Source organism: Plodia interpunctella, chromosome 1 (genome assembly GCF_027563975.2).
Source record: "Plodia interpunctella isolate USDA-ARS_2022_Savannah chromosome 1, ilPloInte3.2, whole genome shotgun sequence".
In the NCBI taxonomy this organism is placed as follows: domain Eukaryota; kingdom Metazoa; phylum Arthropoda; class Insecta; order Lepidoptera; family Pyralidae; genus Plodia; species Plodia interpunctella.
The window spans coordinates 1890164-1910088 of NC_071294.1; the positions used below are offsets into that span (position 1 = coordinate 1890164).

The following is a 19925-nucleotide window of genomic DNA, read 5'->3' on the forward strand; positions in this document are numbered from 1 at the left end:
AATAAATAGATCGACTTGTTGTTAGTTATCCCGATTGTTCCTAGCCATGTTTCATGAAAATCGGTTCAGCCGTTCAAAAGTTGCAGCGAAATGAATGTTGAAATTTTTAATTTGTCTAACAAATAAACTTGTTAATGTTATAGGTATTAGTATTTATGGGTCTATGGTATCTGCCATAAACTGTTTTTTTTTTTTGTTAAAATGAATCTTCTAAAACAGACACATGGTAGGACCCTTTGAACTCTGGAGTGTGTTGCGCAAGTCATTTCATCTATTACGATTAACGTGTGTGTGTTTTGGCGCTCTTGTAAAATCAACTGATTGTGAGCTTTGATTTCGCTTTTGTTTGTACACTTTTTCGTTTCAAGATTTTCACAAAGGCAAAGAATTATCTGTTTTTATTTTTGTTTGCTTGAAATTTATTGTCTGTTTATATAACTCATTGGCTTTATAGAATAAGTAAGTAGTATTTTTAGGTACATAAAATTAGTTAAAAATGTCTACCAACAATTTTATGGATTTTAAGGTGTGACTAATAAAAAATTATTATTTCATTTCAAACAAAGTACTTATATAAAAACAATCAATTCATAGATTTTTAATGTACTTTTTGAGCTGTTACTAAAAAATAAGTCGTTTTAGTTAATAATATACTTACTAAGAGAATTATTTTTTACGCTAAATTATCCAAAGAAATAAAATTCCCTCGCCAAGATAATCAAGTTGAAAAACATATAAGTTAGAGCAAAATCGGTAACATAACTACTTGTCCATTTAATATATCAGATAAGTAGAAGCTAATAGATTTCCCCAGGGTGTGGCCGCGACCCGATACGCATTTTATGGTGTCTTAAAATTATTAGTATGTTTCATATTACTGCTGGTTCAGAGGTCTATTCTGATATTTTGTGAAAGTGTTTTAATGACAAGATGTAAAGATGACACGTGTTGTGTATAGTGACGTACCAGAAACATGGAATTAGTAGGTACTGTATTACTAATGCCATGACCAGAACAGCCAGTGGCCCGAGTTTCATGCAGTCGACCTTCGTGCAGTTTGCATTTCATCAATTTTCTACATTTTTTTTTACAAAGATTTATGTAAAAATGAAAATGTCGATCGATGTATGCGTTGAGTCGAACTTTTTCGATGGTGATTTTCTGTGAATTCAGATACTATATATACTTCACAAAAAAATGAAGAGAATTGATAAAATGAACTTCGATTGCGCGTGAATCCAGCGATTCTAGAGCAGTTTTTTCACAAAATTGTCCTGAGATATTTTTAACAATTTTTCTCTCTAGTTCATAATTAAAATTATTTCGAACTACGAAGTTTACATACGTTTTTATTATCTTTTAATACCTTTCTTACATTTAAAGCAAAACAAAAATGCAATTTTTTTGCAATATAAATAACATGCCAACGACAATTTTATTAACGACGAGACTTGAGAATTTGTTCAGAATACTCCTCGAGGCACTAAGTGTGTTTTATGAGGGTAGCACGAGGGAATGCGATTAGTTGTGGTTACACAGAATTTTACATTTTCATCGTAAACATGGCAAGTTTTCTAAAATCAAGTTTATTTTTCTAAAATTACGTGACATAAACGGAATATCTATTTTTAAACCCCGATGTCGACAGAAGGAAGCAGGGTGGGGGGAGAGGAAGGGAGGAATTAAAGTTGCAACGTGTGTTTGTTGTGTGATTTTGATCTACTTTAAAGTAAAAATGTAATTTATTTTCTGCTCTCTCGGGAGCCAAGTCACGGGGCGCAGCTTGTGAATAAAATATGTCAATTAATTTTAAATTTAACAATAACATTAATGACAAATGAATTAATAGTAAGAATACATACATATTTATAAGAATGCAGGCAGTTAGTAGTGTTGAGGCAAGCTGTGCTTCTTCTCATCATCACTTCACATCACTCGGGGTCGTCATACCTTATACAAGTGCATCAGAGAACTTTAGTTTTTGTTGTTCTATTCCGTGTAATTAATTATTATTAGTAGGATAAGCACACTACAAACTAAAACTAAAACGTTTAATTGGACTTCTTATCGATATTATATCTTTCAAAACCAACTGATTATAGTTAATCACTACCTCAATTAGTGGGGTCAAATAACGGGCCATTTAACAAAATTCAGGAATCAGTGATTGATGTTGAAATTGAGAGCCATATTTATTTCCTGAGCGTTTGCTTCTCGCCCTAAAATCGGACCGTTCTTCTTCGTTTTTTATATCTAGGACTGTTGTCCTAGATATAAAAAAGGTTTTATAATCCCCGTGAATATCCTAAAAAGCAACTAAAGGTTTCACGCGTTAACGTTTTTGAAGTGAAAACTTCCTTAGCAGCGTTGTGCACTTTTTGTTAAAAATATGTTAAACTCGCGTCGTGACCTGGGTTAGTGTGGGTTTTGCATTTCACTTCTCACCATCGAATCGATTCGAAGTGAGACTCAACGAACCAATCATATTGCAGTGTGGTTGTCGTTGCGTCACAATGGCGCAACCCGCACTGATCGAAAATTCGTAAGACGTTAAAAATGTTCAAGTTTTCACTTCTGCCGGCATTTCCGGAGTGCAAGCCTTTTTTTTAAATCCCAAAATTCCTATAGCAGCACAACTCCCAAACGCAGGTAGTCTATTATTTAACCACAGATTACTGTGTGTACATAGGCGTTAATCCAGATTGATGTCATATGAATATTCAGAGTCGGCAATTAGCTGGCTAAATGGACAAGATTACTGGCCCGTAATGGATTTTGATGTACCCAGCAAAGCCACTGGTAATAGTCGGGTAATAATAGTACATTCGAGCAATACTATTGTGGAGGACGGCCTCATTGTACCGTTGCGTCGACACAGAGCGTTGCTCCCACATTTTACATAGACGTTCGTAGACGCATGCAGTTGCGGTATAATACTTTGTTGTTCTGTTGACGGAGCGCAGCGCGACAGAAGAGTGAGGCGTCGCTCGAAGGTGACGTCTGATGTCAATTCTCGTTTTAAGCCGTTAATTTGTTATGTGTTTACATAACCAGTATTCTCCCATTATTTTTCCAAACAGTCCGGCGCAAAACCGTCTAAAAATGGGAATGCGCAAGACTTAAAAAAAAAAACTGTTACCACTTTTTTTATAAATGAATACAATGTTATTATGTGAGTCTTTATCACTTACATTTTTATTAGTATATTGTATAGTATAGATTACTTACCCTACATAGTTGTTAATTACTATATAATCGTCCTGATCCGTCTCTCCTGTAATGATCATCATTAATTAGGTAGAACACATGTGCACGTCATTACATATGCATCCTTCATGATGTCTGCTAAAATGTATCATTATTTTTATTCATTTACTAGCTTTTGGCCGCGGCTTCGACCGCTTGAATTATAAGATCTAAAGAGAATTCTAGTCATTATTTTATATCATATCCTGCCGGACTGGTAAAATGACATTTTTTGATTTAAATGCGTATTGTTTCCAAATCGTCTCTTACCCTACGCTCAGATTGCTGGTCCGTGTCTCGTCCCGTTTCCCGTTACGTGTCCTGTCCCGTTACCCCGCAAAGTGTCCCGTCCTGTTTCTTGCAACGTGTAGTTAACATTTACCATGATGTACGTTCCGTTTGTAATATCTCTAAATTTATTAGTTCCACTTTAAAACTGATGAAAAGTATTCATTTAAAAAATCGATTTCACTCCCAATTTTTGTAAATGAAACTAATGCGTTCTTATATAAACTGAAGCCCAAAATTTGTCTACTTGACTTCATAAATTAGGAAGTACAAACTCGCATCCAAAATTTCGCTCACTTAATTTCCGAGATATATAAACTGAAATAATATTTTGTTAGCTAATTAGTTAGGTTAATAGCTAACTTAGCCGGTACTAAAGTCTTTAGAGTAATATCGACAAATAAATAAATGATCTGAATGTAAACAAACAAATTAAACATATTCGAAAGTGTGTTAGTTTGTCGTTTTGTTTGTTGTCATTCTTTCACGTCAAAACAAATTGGATTGAGGCTTCGGAGCCGCGTGTTACAGTTAGTTTAGGTATTAAAATTAAAAGCTCTTAAAAGTTATCCCTCAGTCTGTACCTGGAAAGTTCTAGTTAATCTGTGGCACCGTGTTAGGGAGAACGCTCTTTCAAAAGCTAATGGATTCTTGCCAAAGACCAAGAAAACTATATAGACGATGGAAGGATATGTAAACAAATGAAATAGAAGATTTTCATGTCGAAGGTCCAAACTATCCGCGAACAGTTCGCCAATCTTTGACGGATTCGGTATACATTGCCGATTTTTCATTGCGATAAATAAAAGCACTCCGAGTTCGGCGATAGTGTGGAGCTCACGACATACAACTTTACAGCCCGGCTAATCTCATACAAAGTGCCACTTTATATTGGCACGTGATGAAAGACGATATATGTCAGCGGTTTTTCTCGTTTCTTCAAACGTATTTTTAACCCCCGATGCAAAAAGAGGGGTGTTATAAGTTTGTTGGATCCACAATCTCAGTTGACTTTGTAAATGATACCAGTGAGACCGGTGAATAAATGACATCATTATTTTACGAACTCTAGCTTATATACTATTAATAATTATGAAGTTGTTGCACCAACCCTGTAGTCACACGTTCCACTTGGACGTGATGTGCTTACACAACGTCACATGAAAATAGGACTGACATAGATTTATTTCATCTAACACATTACGTCTAGGGTAGCAACAAGTTTAACGTGTCTGTCTGTGCCGTCGTAGCTCCCTAACGGATGAACCGATTTTACGTTTTCTTTTTATGTCATAGATAATTTTATCGCGAGTGTTTTTAGTCAAATAAACTTGTAATTTATTAATATTAACATCTCTGTCTTGTGTGAGCGAAATGGTAGATATGAATATAGTTTTCTCTGTCCACAATTCTTGCCGGGTCGGATTTGGTGGGAGGTGTGTTCAAGTTGGGGCTAGTAATGAAGAGCAGTGTTAACTTTCACATTGGATTAGTTAACTGTTAGTTAGATTAACTTAACGGCAGTTAATGAAGCATGTTGCGGATTATAGTGAGTTTGTTGTAGTGAGTGAATTTATTATATTTAAAATTATAAAAGAAAAAATAAGTCTTAAAGTATTCGTAGGTATATCTATCGCTTTTCATTATTAATATAGGTATTAAACGCGCACGTACCTTTTATGCCTCGGAGGTTTCTGGCCGTATTACAACGACCACCGGTCACCGAGCGACGCTACATTTTCTTTCTTCTTGGTACATCTTCTTAAACAGTTGAAGTAATATCATATAATAATAAAATATCCAGCATATGACAAGTTAGAAAGAGTAGGAATGAGAGAAAAGTATGAGGATTGTATTTTGATTTATTCAAGCGTTTCATTTCAATTAAATTGGCATAATAATGCCTTAGCGTTGACGCATAACTATTTGAAGTATCCCTACATATTATGAAACAAAGTATACTACTATGCCTCGTTTGTCTGTCTGTCTATTCGCGATACACTCAAAAGCTACGGATTACGGATACGGATTATTAGCACGGATTTTCATGCGGTCTTCACCAATAGATAGAAGTTTAGTGTAGGTTAGTGAAGGTTAAGGGACGGGCGGCTTGTAGTAGATATAACCACATTGAACATAAACAGAAAATAAGCAATTTAATTATCTAAGTAATTAATGAAAAAATTCGAAAAGTTTTTACTGCTCAACGAAACAGATGTCTTACAGGAAGATAAGAACAAGTGTTAACAAAAAATATAAAACAGGAATTTTTATTAAAAATTGCCCTCGCTCCAACTTTGCCAACAACGATTCCCTTTCATAAGCGTTTGTTTTATACATTTAAATAACAATAAAAACTGGGTGAAAAACTTTGCGTATAAAAAGAATTGTGTTTTGTACAAGATAAAAATAAATGTAATGTAAAAATTTGAAACAAAAAGAATAAACTCTCCAACGAACTTCAATTTATCGTAAAATTCTGCAGAGGCATTGTTTCAGTCTATAATCTTCTAAAAATAATCGTAAATAGCATTTTATATAGAATTCTTCGACCTCGAAACAATAAGCTAAGATATCATTTAGATAAGATCAGAGAATTGTATTAAATATGTATAATCTCGATAAAATATATTATGTATTAAACATCATATGTAACAAAGCAAATGGATAATTAAAAGGAAATATTAAAAAGTGTGTAAAAATAAACTCAGGTTGTCATAAAACACAAAATTTTGTAACAAATTTTGTTAAGAAGTCATCACCATAAACGCGTTATTAAAAATTTTTTTTGTGAACATATTATCTTGTGTTGTGACTTGTGACATCACTGTGAGTTCAAAAATGTGTGATTTCTTTTTGTCATATCTTTGAAAGCATTGTCATTAGGTATAGGTATCAAATTATTTTCTGGTGTTTTTCTAATTAATGCATGTGCCTTCGAATAGTCACAAAAGAAAAAAAAAATGTTCTTACCTTATTGAGAAATTGCTTGAATTAAATATGTTGCCAATAGATACCTATGTTATTTTACACAAATTTATTATTTACGAATAAACAAAACGATAAATCATATAAAAGCACATTTTGTTTAATGCAATGATAGAATTAATAATGCCATGTTTACGTATTCGTCCATTAAATTAAACATGTTGTAAAAATTTACGCAATAAAAATGATAATGTAATGTTTTATTTATTCCGTCCAGGATGTTTACGAATGGAAAAAATTGTTGTGTTTTCTTATGCTATGTCAAGATTATGAGATGATATTGTCCAAATAAACGGAACAACACGCTTCATGTTATTACTAGCTTTTGACCGCGGCTTCGCCCACTTGAATTTCTCTGTTAAAGCGAAACAGACCCGATTTTCATACCAAAATTTCACCCTCAATTATAAACGTTTGGGGGTTGATTTTTGAAAAAAAAGTAGACTATATTTGAACGGGGGTCTTTAACTATATGAATACGAAATGTCATAAAAATCAGTCTAGCGGTTTAGCCGTGAAACCGGAACAGATAGACAAACTTTCGCATTTATAATATTAGAATGGTTATGGATTATTCAATAAAAACTAAATTGAAAATTAAAGAAATCTCGCTGATATTCTCATCTAAATTATTTATTCAGAAATTAGACCTTCACGTAAAATTTAACTTAAAAACTTATACAGGGATTTCTCAAAAAGCTACAAACTACTTACTAAAAATATCAAAATTTTTTATGATGGTAGTACCTACCTATAATTTACCACTTTTCATGATATAATTTTCAAATTAATGACGTGTTTTGTGGCGGTTGGTTAAAGTGCTAATTTAAATTCTAGGGTATAATTTTAACTTTTGTTGTGTGTTACCCTTCCGGTTAATTTTAAAGGGCCTCGTGTTATTTTAACCACTAGGTCAGAGGTAAGTAGATGTTGTGAGATAACCCACACAAAATTTTAATGAGAAAGTTTTTAAATTGATGTTAAGGTTAAAAGGTTAGCCCAATTAATTTTCCGAAAATTTAGGTGTACTGATTTTAAACGTCATGTGTGAACCACAGGTTGTATTAGCAAAGATAAAAGAAAATTTACTTATAAAACTATATTACTTAATTATTAATACACCAAGAGGCGTTACTGGCGACGGTTCGGTCGGATGACGACTGAGGTCCATTTGTCCATGGGTACACCCGCAAGCGACGCGTACACACAAGCTAACAGTTGGAAGTACTCAAGGAAAAATATAGTGAAATATAATTAAGAGAAAATATTACTAAACATAAATTATACCTTGAATTAATGAAACGTTTATTACAATAACTAGTTGTTCGCCGCGAGCTTATTCTATTTTTTAAATCGACTTTCCAACCATGATCCAACGTCATTGTTACAGTCCATTAATGATCATAATTATCTTCAGTATATCTTTTTTATCAAGAGCATATCGTACAACACATTTCGTACAATTTTTTGACCTTATCATATAACCTATTTATTGGCTGTATCCATTGCATAAAGCGATTTCTTACGTGATCATGTCAAGGAACAGAATAAAATGTAAAATGCTTCTGAGAAGAATTATTCTTACAATTATTGATGACTAGCGGTAAGTCCGGGCTTCGCTCGGGTAAAACTATGATAAATTATATACCTAAACTTTCATCTGGAATGATTCTATCTATAAAGAAACCCCCATCAAAATCCGTTGCCTATTTTTGTAGATCTAAGCATATATAGGGACAGATTGCAGGAAGCGACTTTATTTTATATTATGAAGTGATACTGATGATTAAACTCGAATGTTTTTCAAAATATCCATATTGAAATATCTGGTATAAAATATTGTTAACAACAAGAAAACTCGTCAACCCGAACCAGCCGAGCGCAGCAGCAGGGTTGCCAACACAAAGACATGCAGTGATTACGGCGCTAGCCGTCGATATTCAAAGCTATGCCAACGACGCCTCTGAATAGCTCGTTACGTCGACCTCTTTCTAGCACAGAGTAAGTCGGGACAGAGTTGACAACTCTGTGTCTCATCTGAGAGTTTTCTCTCGGTTTCTACTCAGCCGTTGAGCGTCGGAGGCCAGAGTCCGCTTACTTGTTTTTTTGTTTCGCCTTCCCAGGTTAGTCGGCATTCCTAGTTGTCAGGGACAGAGCATTTTATTCAATTTTTTTGCCTAAACTAACTTTTGTCCAGGTTTACGTGAGTATCCCACTGAAACAGTACCTTTTTCTGTGATGAAAGCTACCTTAAGTTCTGTTGTACAGAAAAAGTGTGAAGAGATAATAAACTTACTTTCCCTTTTTTATTTCAGAATGGCTATGCCCTGGGATTTCACTTCTAAAACTTGTACTGTATTAATTACTTTTCTTATATAGAAAATAACTTTAAATATGAGTCTGTGAGATATCGTCGAAATTAAACGTATAAACCTATTTTAATAAAGGTTTTGTATAAGAATAATTTCACAAAAATTAGATACAAAACAGAATTTCGTATTCTGAAAAACTTGCTCATTTTGTGTAGAAGTACCAAAACAACAGGAAATGAGAGGGAGCATTACATGTTTGAAATCATTTATGTTTTCCTTATTGGGTTAGAAAAGTATTGAAATTAAGAAAAAAAAAGCTTTAATACAGTCAAAAAATGAGAAAAGAAATTAAAATCCAGATCTGTTCGTAAGTAGTCTGTGCTGTGCTGCCGCAGGATCTCGTCTGGGCTCAACACAAACTAGATAAAAACCTCCTGTACAGACAGCCATGTATCTTGTTCCAACATCGTTAAAGAATGGATAAAGAAAAATTTTGCAGTTATAATAACCAGGGAAAGAGGAGCGGTGGTGATCAAGTGGTTAAGACTGCCCTGCGATAGATAGGTCCCAGGTTCGAATCCTACTCGTGTCACATGAGTTTGTACCAATATGACTCATGTATAATAAGTTTTCGAAGCGGTGGTGGTGTAATGGTTAAGACGCCCGCCTGTGGATCGAAAGGTTCCAGGTTCGAATCCTACTCGTGCCACATGAGTTTGTATATGAATCTGACTCATGTATAATCAGTTTTCATCGACCACCACTTGCTTCCGGTGAAGGAAAACATCGTGAGGAAACCTGCACACTGGTTGATTATTAACTTGTGTGAGAAATGGAGAAGGCAATGGCAAACCACTCCATTACTAATGCCAAGAAAGTTGTTTGTGTGTGTTTAATTCCACGTAATGACCACGACCCTCAGCCATGAGGAATACGACTATGAAGAGAATAATAGTTATATATTTACGTAGACCACTATTTGCTTCCGGTGAAGAATTATGAGAAACATCTCGAGCTAAAGGTAACAAGCAAGCAGCCTATCCCGGATTCGCTCGGATAAAAACGTGATACATTTTACCTACCTAAATAAATATATTTTTTTTGTATGATTTCTGAGGAGTGTTTAGGTGTAAAACCGTTATTGAAAACCGTATTAACAAACCGATCAGTAGTTATTATTTGTTTATTATCCTTCTATTTATAATATGTAAGGATTTTCCTCCTAATAGCTCCGTTCTATGGTTTAACACAGATTCAAACAATACGAGTAAACACAAGGTGTCACATTGGTTACGAAAAGAAAGAAAACACCTTTTATTTTATATTTATTCTCGGCCACGAAACGTGCTGGCAGCCTGCATCCGAATTGACTGATACAGGCAGGGACGGATTCTGAATGTTTTGTTATCACAACATAGTTTAAAATGCATCTTCATCAGTTCTGTCTATTTCTAAGCTTTCTTTAACCACGCAACAGATTTTGATACATACATAACTCTCCATTTTTGATATATATAAGCGAAGCCCATAACCGGGCTAGGTCGCTAATTAAGCAATACGAAGTTAGTTTCGTGACGAACATTCGTCTTAAATTTCACGTGTAAATGCCAAGTTTCTCCGTGAAGTTTATTCACTTAAAACTTGTTTACTAGAACTTTTAAGAAATGTTTGACGAACAAAATTAATAAAAAATACTCAATTAATCTGATTACATTAATCACGATTGCTTTTCAATAATTACATGATTAGTTTTCATTAGGTAACCGAATTGTATCCGGTAATCTGTCTGGATCGTAGTCCGAATGTCGAATGTTTTTCACAAATTAATCAAATTTAACAAATATCAAATTCAAATTTGAATAGAAAAAGTAATCATGCTTAATATAATCATATACAGATTGTAAATGTAGTCAATTAACTACATTACGCCTCTCGATATAGACATGGATAAAAATTCTGTACAATGAAAATAAAATATATTGCTGTTATTTCCGGAAAATTATGTTACTACACACACACACATTGTACGATTGTGTGTATCGTACGATTTATTTATTTACAACTGTGAACATACTAAATGAACAAAATTTAAACAAAGGTCCACTGAGTCCGGCCCTGGCAAAGCCAATATTTGTCGCGTCACGTTGCGTGTGCTTTGTGCGATTTATTTGTACGCAGTGGACATAGACTGTTGTGGATAGTTGTCAAATACGGCCCTGGTTTCATTTAATATCGCAGTTGTATATATATAATTATATTGGCTGCATTTGGGTATCATAATCGTACAGGACATGCAGAGACGAGAAGTCGAAGACGTTTTTACTTTTTGAATTTGAATACTTAGCTGTAGTCAAGATTCAGAAATCTAACCACAAAACTAAAGTCATACGGACGAGGCAACGCGTAAAGTTTCATTTTATAAGTAGATACTGGAACTAGAAAGTTCGATTTACGTGAAAAATGTTTTCTATTGAACTCGAAGCGGTGTAGGAAAATTGGCCTGTCGCGTACCAGACACGGGAACACTTTTACCGTGTATTTGTTTATTCAGCTACTGAATGAAAATCGTAACTCGCTGTCAAGAGCTGTATGTATAGATCAAATTTCGAGTGCCTAAAAAACAAAAGTGATATTCGGAAAACGAATGCGGGGGCCGCCGCGTTCCCGAGTGAGAAATTTACTTTTATTTTTTGTTTTATTTTCGGCCATGTATATTTTTAGAAAAGTAATTTTTTTCTTTGCAATTACTTAATTCTATATTTTATTTGTTTACCTTAAAATAGGACCACTCCATTAGGAAACACGTGGATGTCGTACGAGGCGACTAAAGGACACACAGCCTACTGAGTATCAGCTGAGTTGAGATTGAAATTGGTAGATTCAATTTTACTGTAAAACTAGGGCAAAATCCCAATGGGGTCCGATGTATCAATTTGTATTTCAAGGTTCTGCATGAGCACGTGTAAAATTCGAAAAAGTTTTACCTCGCTACTTACTCATTCTATTATCGATGTAGAAGTAAAGTCAGACTTCATATCTATAATATTTGTATGTGTTTTAATATAAACAACGTTGCAAAAGCAGAATTCCATGAATTATTTTAAAACATCCTGTTATGTACTTACCCAAGTTACTAGTCTATGGTTTTAATTAACCCTTGCCTCACTATCCGGAACTTTCCGAATTAGTTGTCATCCCCTTGTTAGGGACTAAAAAGTTTCAAAGTGCGGTTTGCGGCAAGTCACTGCCCAAAATGGTTCTCGTCTACTCCCACATGCTGACGGAGAAAGAGACAAGAATACAGGTGCAAATCACGTGCACAAGAATTTACAGATTAAGTAATATATAAATAGGACAAATCTGTGTGAGATTGAGCTAGCCCCAAAGTAAGTTCGAGACTTGTGTTATGGGATACTAACTCAACGTTACTATATTATATATAGATAAACATCCAAGACCCGGGCCAATCAGAAAACACAAGTCTCGAACTTTTTGGGGCTAGCTGTGTGATTTTGTCCTAATATTTTTATTTATTATTTATTACGAGGTCTGCGCAGTCCTATATCTATCCAGCGTACCATATAGTTTTCCTTTTACTCAATTAGACTTTTCCAATTAGCGTAATTCTAATATTTGAGCCCTTGATTAGACCGATGAATGCTGAACGGACTTGAGCTTTAACGTTAAGTGACAAGGTAGATTTTGCCTTGTCGGGATATTTATAGACATTTTAAATTGGTTTCGTCGCTGCTGGATTAGTGGCTGTCCATGAAAGCTGCTAAGGATTTACGTGTTAAAAACTGGGAGTGAAATTGGAAATTATTTATTTTCTAGTGTTACAACTGTAGAAGTTATTAAGTTGGTTATCAAACATATAATAAAACAGTAAAAAAAAGTATTTCTGTGTTGGACAATATGGTCGCAATCAAAAATAAAAATAAAAAATGTCATCTGGACTTCTGGCTCTTCCGTCTGAATACTAAATACGTTTTTCACTCTCAAACAAAATATAATAATCTTGTGCAATCTCGGCCGATGTTTTATTTCATCGATTACTTTCCTAACATTTTGTACATTGAAGATATTTAAATATAAAAAAAAATGAGATCGATAGAAAATCAGTAATAATTAATAAATAAGATAGAATTATTCAAATAATAATAATAATACAATGACCGCCGAGACCTGCTCATGGGCATGTCGTCTCATTGGTATATCCGCGAGCGGGTCTTGGCGGGAGACCTACACAACATCAAAATTCTCCAAAGAGCCTCTACGTGTTGGATCTACTCGTATATCCCCACGCAAGCCTATAAAAGGACCGGTATTGTTAAGTAGTAACATTATAATATACTGAAATAAATAATAATAAATTAAATTCGAAATGAAATAATTAATTAGGCATTTGGACGTTGATTTCTTGGAAGTCAAATTAATGAATAAAGAATTAAAGTCTCTAACTTACTTAACTACTTACACAGCCTCATAGAGTCATGTTGTCGTAGGCATTAAAATCATTCACGGCAATTACACGATTCTGTGGTGGTTCGTAGGGTGTCCATGCATTATTCATCGGGTCCATGTTTACAATTTACTGTGTCCGGTCCGCCGGGTGGCCGGATGTGAAATAATAGCAACACAGAAATGTAACTTGAAGATACCATAAGTTTTGCGCTAATTTATTTTTGAAACAAGTACATTTGTGGAGTTAAATAAACATTTGTTTACATGTTTTGTAATGCGATGGTTTTATATGCTTACTAGTAGTCGTTCGCCACGAACTTAGAACTAGCGAACACAATAATTTTGTATGAGTTTTTACGAAATTGAGAATAATTAAAAAACGTCTTAACCAATTTTGACGCCGCACGAACTTAAAAATTCTATTGACAGATCCTAAATACCTTAGAAATTTTATCAAAATCGGACCAACAACGGTTCGAAAGTTATCTTACAAATACTGAACATACAAAAAATGAATTTTTGTCAAGTCAATTTATAGACAAATACACACTACCATTGGAGGATCTCAACGGTATAGTGGTTAGCGCGCTCGGCTCGTGATAGTGGCGATTCCAATGGTCCTTACTCCTTATCCATCCATAAGGAAGGTCTGTGCCAGTAATGAGGACGTTTAAATGGCCGTTGAATATAGTTACCACTACATACCTATGTTGATCATATTTTCATATTTATTTATTTAGCTTTACATACTCGTATATACATAGGTAATTATGACACAGTATAATATGCACATATCAGGGTGATGCGATAATATTAAAAATAGAAGTTAATAATTACATTATTTCGTCCAATCAAAACTAATAAAGCAACTAATTAAGTAATATACATTCATTAGATTACAAACTTTACATACTCGGCTTTATAATAGCGCTCTGTTTCGTGTCGCATGAAAATCCCACCTCTTTAGTAATGTCCAACATTTGCACGTTTGTATCACAATTGACCACTCAATAGAAGTCTACTCTATCACGAACGTAAAAAAATATTGTCAGTATTTTTTTCTCATTCAGATATAATGAAATGACATAGACTAAAGACAATACAGAAGACAAAAAGCAACAGATAAAATAATGATATGGAATTAAATCTTAAAGTTTAATGTAAAAAAAATCTTCTGTGATTTCTTATATCTTAGCCGATACTCGGTTTGTTTTGTATGTTGATTAAAAGGAAAAACGAAACGTGTAGTTTCAAGAACGATAGTGTTTTAATTTATTGGAGGCGTTTAAATTAGTTTTTGTGTTTATCTCAACTATAGCCATGTCCACTGTGGCTAAAGGCTGGTATAGACTATATGTATAGCAGAGCATGTTTTTTTTTTTATGGAACACTAGCTGGCTGCGTTGCGTACGCGTGCACGTATGCACCGGCTTTTTCCACTTTAGCATTGATTTTTTTTACGATGCACCTCGGTTTCGCTCAGGTGCAGTATTGTGCACATTATATACATTTAAATATACCTCTTGAATCATTATATCTATTAAAAAATACCCATATCAAAGATCGTTACGTAGTTTTAAAGATCTAAGCATAAATATGGACAGACAGACGGCGGGCGGGTAGCGAAAAAATACAGTAAGATTTATATAATTTGATATTTTGATGACACGTTAACCGGCTACTAGAAATCAATTATTTATACATCATGTATCTCATGTTATGTTATGTTATAGAGATACTTCCTTAAAAAAAGAAAATTTGATTTGTAACAACCTCAATCTTTTGGACGACCTCGGTGGCGCAGCGGTAAAGTACTTTGTCTATAGTACCTGCCTCTGAACCGAGAGTTCAGAGGCAGGTACTATAGACACTGTACTATAGACAGGTCCCGGGTTCAAGCCCCGGTCAGGTCATGATGGAAAATGATCTTTTTCTGATTGGCCCGAGTCTTGGATGTTTATCTATATATGTATTTGTTATAAAATATAGTATCGTTTAGCTAGTATCCCATAACACAAGTCTCGAACTTACTTTGGGGTTAGCTCAATCTGTGTGATTTGTCCGTATATATTTATTTATTATTTATAACAAAAGTTTTGATTAAGTATAATTGAAATCACAGACTTAGGTTACCTATACAAATATGTAATTGAATATTTAAAGCGAAAAAAAAAATATGATCAAATAAAAATGCTTTTTTCTAATTAAAATTCATAGGCAAATTAAAACAATATTTATTAAAGTAAGAGAACGTAATAAAATCCGGTGATACCATAGACATGCTCCATAAACATTGTAATTATTTTCCCGTCTGTTTCATCGGGAAAATAAACAGCTGCGAAAATGGCGGCGTGGATTTAACAATCGAGAGCTGGTTTTTAATCAAAAGTATATTTAGAAAGTTATAAATATATCTTGCAATGGGAATTGCTCTGTCATTTCTTATCTTTTTTAAATAATTACACTGAATTTTAAATCTTTACTAGTATTATAAATTTTGTTCGTTTGTTTGGAGCTTATAATAATATTGTGATTGCGGAAGTCTGTCGATCTATCTGTTTGCTACGTTTTAATAGCTTTACCACTGAATAGATTTTTATGAAATTTGATAGAGATGTAGTTAAAGACTCGTGTTATAAAATGAGTAATTTTTTCGAATTAGAATTCCCGCAGAGACCGTAGTTGGGGTGTAAAAGTTTGTATGACAAAAGCACTCGATCAATACAATTTGTCGCTAGTACATAATTACATACAATGGGTAGTAATGTACTACAAAATCCACTCTGTGTGTTCCAATTCCTATCACGGACATTTCTAAAATATATTGGCCGTTTACCAAGTAATTGTTAATGGGGTAGGGGGCGCTAACGAGCATCGGGTCGCCACAGATAATGAAACAGAAATAAAATACAAAGAATTGGGCCAAAGGTAAATCTTCCATTAATCTTATTTATCTTCGGCTTAATGTACATTTCTGCCCGTATTATATATCTACTATTTCGGATATAAGGCATAACATAAGGTATTATAGTTCATTGTGATATAAGCGTGCAAATGTTGAACATTATTTACGAGGTAATATTTTCATGCGAGACGAAACGGAGCGCAATAAAGCCGAGAATGTAATGTTAATTACATAATGAAATTATTTTAAATAAGTATATATTACTTTATTAACTATATTAGGTTTGATTTGACGAAATAATTTAATTATTAACTACTATTTTTAATATTATCGCAACATACTGACGTGAATATTATACTGAGATGTGTATTTTATAGCGAATAAATAAATATGAAATATGATCAACATACGCACATGTAATAGAGTGAAACTAGTGTTAAGGAATGTTATAATAGTATGATGGTTTGTCAAAATTACTGTCCAAATTCATTATGCTAATAGTTTATAATTTAGATAGACAAAACATCAATTATGTGTTTATCAATATAATATTTATATTTAATGATTAATAAATAACAAACATTGATAAACAACCATTTGCTTTATGTCCATAAAAAAACCAAATTGAGTAAACAAAACTTCTACCAATTAGTAGTCGACAAGATGACATAATAATTAACAACGTCTTAATTACAATACCCACTTGATTAAATTAGATAAAGCAAGTTAATTGGATTTCTACTGTGTGCTGAGGACAGCCCTTCGTAATATTCCTTCCCGCCAGAATTTTGATTATAAAAGTAATTTGATGGAACATAAAAATGACATTGGGATTCTGACAACAAAAATATGAGCACTTTTAAGCCAGGTACTATAAAGTGGAGGACTTTTAAAATGAAATTTTTGACGGAGCTTTTTGCGGATCGTTCAAATGTTCAATATAGACAAACATGTTGCGGACTTATGTCTGTACATTTTATTGACAAAGTGTGTTACGGATATTTTAATTTGATAGTAAAAAAAAATGTATCTTCATCTTTCAAACTTTTCGCCATATTTAAAAGCAAGCGAGATGAAAAATTTGATCCGCTCCGCCGGCCCGACCCACTTTTTCCCTCATTAACACCCTAAGCCTAGCTTCAATTACACAAATGGCATGTAAAATGACGAAACATACGGAGACTAAAATGAACTACACACTTTTAATTTAGCTGAAAAGGATTTTAGTTCGTCTCTTTGGATAAAATGGCATTTTTTTCTACTGGAAATAAAATGTGTGCCAATATTCTGACAACCAAGGATGCTGAAGACCGGAATAGAGAGGAAGATGGATCCCAGGCGCCGACGCTGGACAGCTGATGAAATAACCAGAAAAAGCCGACATTGGACGGCTAAATATTCAGATAAAGTTTTTTTTTCAAGTTCTCGTGAGATTCCCTGATTTATTTTCAACGCCGTATTGTGTTTATTTATATTACATATTTATATTATTATGTTGCATGACAGCCGTTATTTCCTTTTTGGAAGAATGTTAAGATTTTTCTTTCAGATCGGCCTTTGTTTTGGAACATTTTTATAATAAGTATATAAAATAAAATGTAAAAATGTAATTACATATGACACACGTGAATCAAATGTCACTTTAATAGATCACTTTTATTTATGGTAACATTTATTACTTTTTTGTTCTCTTAATGAGATATTACTAAATATATAATAATAAATATACCTAGACAATCCCCATTTTTTTTTTGTTTTTGACACATGGAAAAATGTATCAGTTTTGATGTGATGGCAACCACGTTAAGTAGAATTTGTCTTTGATTCAGTTTAGTATACAGTTAAACAAATTTAGGGCTTATCCGATGTGTCTGTTTTTTTTTATAAAAAAAACAATATTGACCCTTTTTTACTTCGAAGAAGCTACATTAATTAATTAATCAGAATAAATCTAAAAGCGTGGACAGTGTTGTACGAACCATCATAAAATGTTAATAAATTAACGTTTACGCGGACAAAAATTCACTTTTTTCGGATTCACAAAACAGCAACATTTATCATCTTTAGAAAAGGAATGAACATTGTCAGAATAGCTTTGTATGATAGAGCACGCGCCGAGTAATTGACAATAGAAAGTACTTACTCTGCATAATATTTTTAATAAGTATTTGCTCATTCAAAGTATTCGTGACGGCCTCTGTGGCGTGGTAGTGATAGTCACAGTCACCCCATCCGCTATGTGGAGTACGATTCTCAGCGCAGGCATATATTTACTTGTGTTGACAGATATTTGTCTACGAATAGAGTGTGATTGCCCGTTTCTATGGTTTTGAACGGTTCGACACAAACATATATTTTTCATTTATTAAATGTGTTTAAAATCAATATAATTGTCACAAATCTATTATTTGAAAATATAATACGTATCGTTTTAGATGTGTTTTAGAAGCGGTGGTGGTGTAAAGGTTAAGATGCCCGCCTGTGGATCGAAAGGTCCCAGATTCGAATCCTACTAGTGTCACATGAGTTTGTATACCAAATTGACTCATGTAGTTTTCATAGACCACCACTTGCTTCCGGTGAAGGAAAAACATCGTGAGAAAACCTGCACACTGGTTGATTATTATTAACTTATGTGTGAAATTAAGAAGGAAATGGCAAACCAGTCCATTAATAATGCCAAGAAAGTTGTTGTGTGTGTTTCATTGCACGTAATGACCACGACCCTCAGCCATGAGTTACGACACATTACAATTACGACTATGAAGAAGGGAGATAGAAATGTAGAAAAAAAAATTAACTAAGAATAAAATAGAGCCGAGAGATCTTATATTTTATACTTTGTATTTTATACAAAATATTTTTTCAATCCCTATTGAAAAAAAGGTATCTACTTTAACATCACACAATCAATATAAGTTGTAGGTAGATATACCACAAAAACATTCGCTGAGAAGGCTCAGGTAATACAATTTCGGATATTTTTCTTATTGTAAATGGGTTTATATAACTTTATGCTCACTCTAAGGAATGAAGTCTCCGCCCTGGCGATGGAGAGCGCCTAAAGGGTGTTTTATATTACATTATATGCTTATAGCCGCAGGACGTCACGTGTTTTATTGGGGTAGGGACAGTTGCTCATAACATTTAGCCTTTTTTTTATTTTGATCTCATCATGTAAAACATTTTCCCAATGGAGCCGGAATTGGCTATGTATTTCAAGAGTCATATGTGTGTTTTATGATTGTACTTGAAAGGTAAAATAGAACCTTATATTAAAAGACTTAGCTGTCTGTCCGTATGTCACCAGGCTGAATCCATGAGCTTGACTCATAGTTAGTTGACATTTTTACAGCTAAGGAGTTTGGGCCATGACCCAACACGCTGGCCCATTGCGAATTGGCGGGTTTTAACGACTGCAAATACAACCGGGACCAACGGCTTTACGTGCATTTCGAAGCACGGAGGAGTTCAAGTTAATTTTGATCATCCATCCAGTGGCCGACCGTTCTGAGTGTGTCTTAACCGTCGCGTTCACTGCGCCATTAAGCTCCTCGTAAATAATCAGAAGTAATTTTCAATCCTCATAAATATTCAAAAGGAATTTTCAATTTTTCCCTACTTATTTTTCATTTTGTCCGTATTACAGCTGCCGCCAGAACAAATTTATCTTCCTCAGACAGAAGAGCTTCTTAGCTGCGTGCGATCGTTTAATCTACCCC

At 33.9% G+C, this 19925-nt stretch overlaps 1 long non-coding RNA gene across 2 annotated transcripts; it reads right to left on the reverse strand.

Annotated features, from left to right (window-relative positions):
* Positions 1-1445: 1445 nt before the first annotated feature.
* LOC128676601 (uncharacterized) lies at positions 1446-6743 on the reverse strand. 2 transcript variants are annotated; one of them, XR_008405443.2, is made up of 3 exons: positions 6508-6743; positions 5209-5292; positions 1446-1950 (listed from the first exon to the last, which is right to left on the reverse strand). It is a non-coding gene; the product is annotated as an uncharacterized LOC128676601 (long non-coding RNA). The 2 variants fall into 2 exon arrangements; XR_008405440.2 differs by having other exon boundaries at positions 5209-5295.
* Between the last annotated feature and the right edge of the window lie 13182 nt (positions 6744-19925).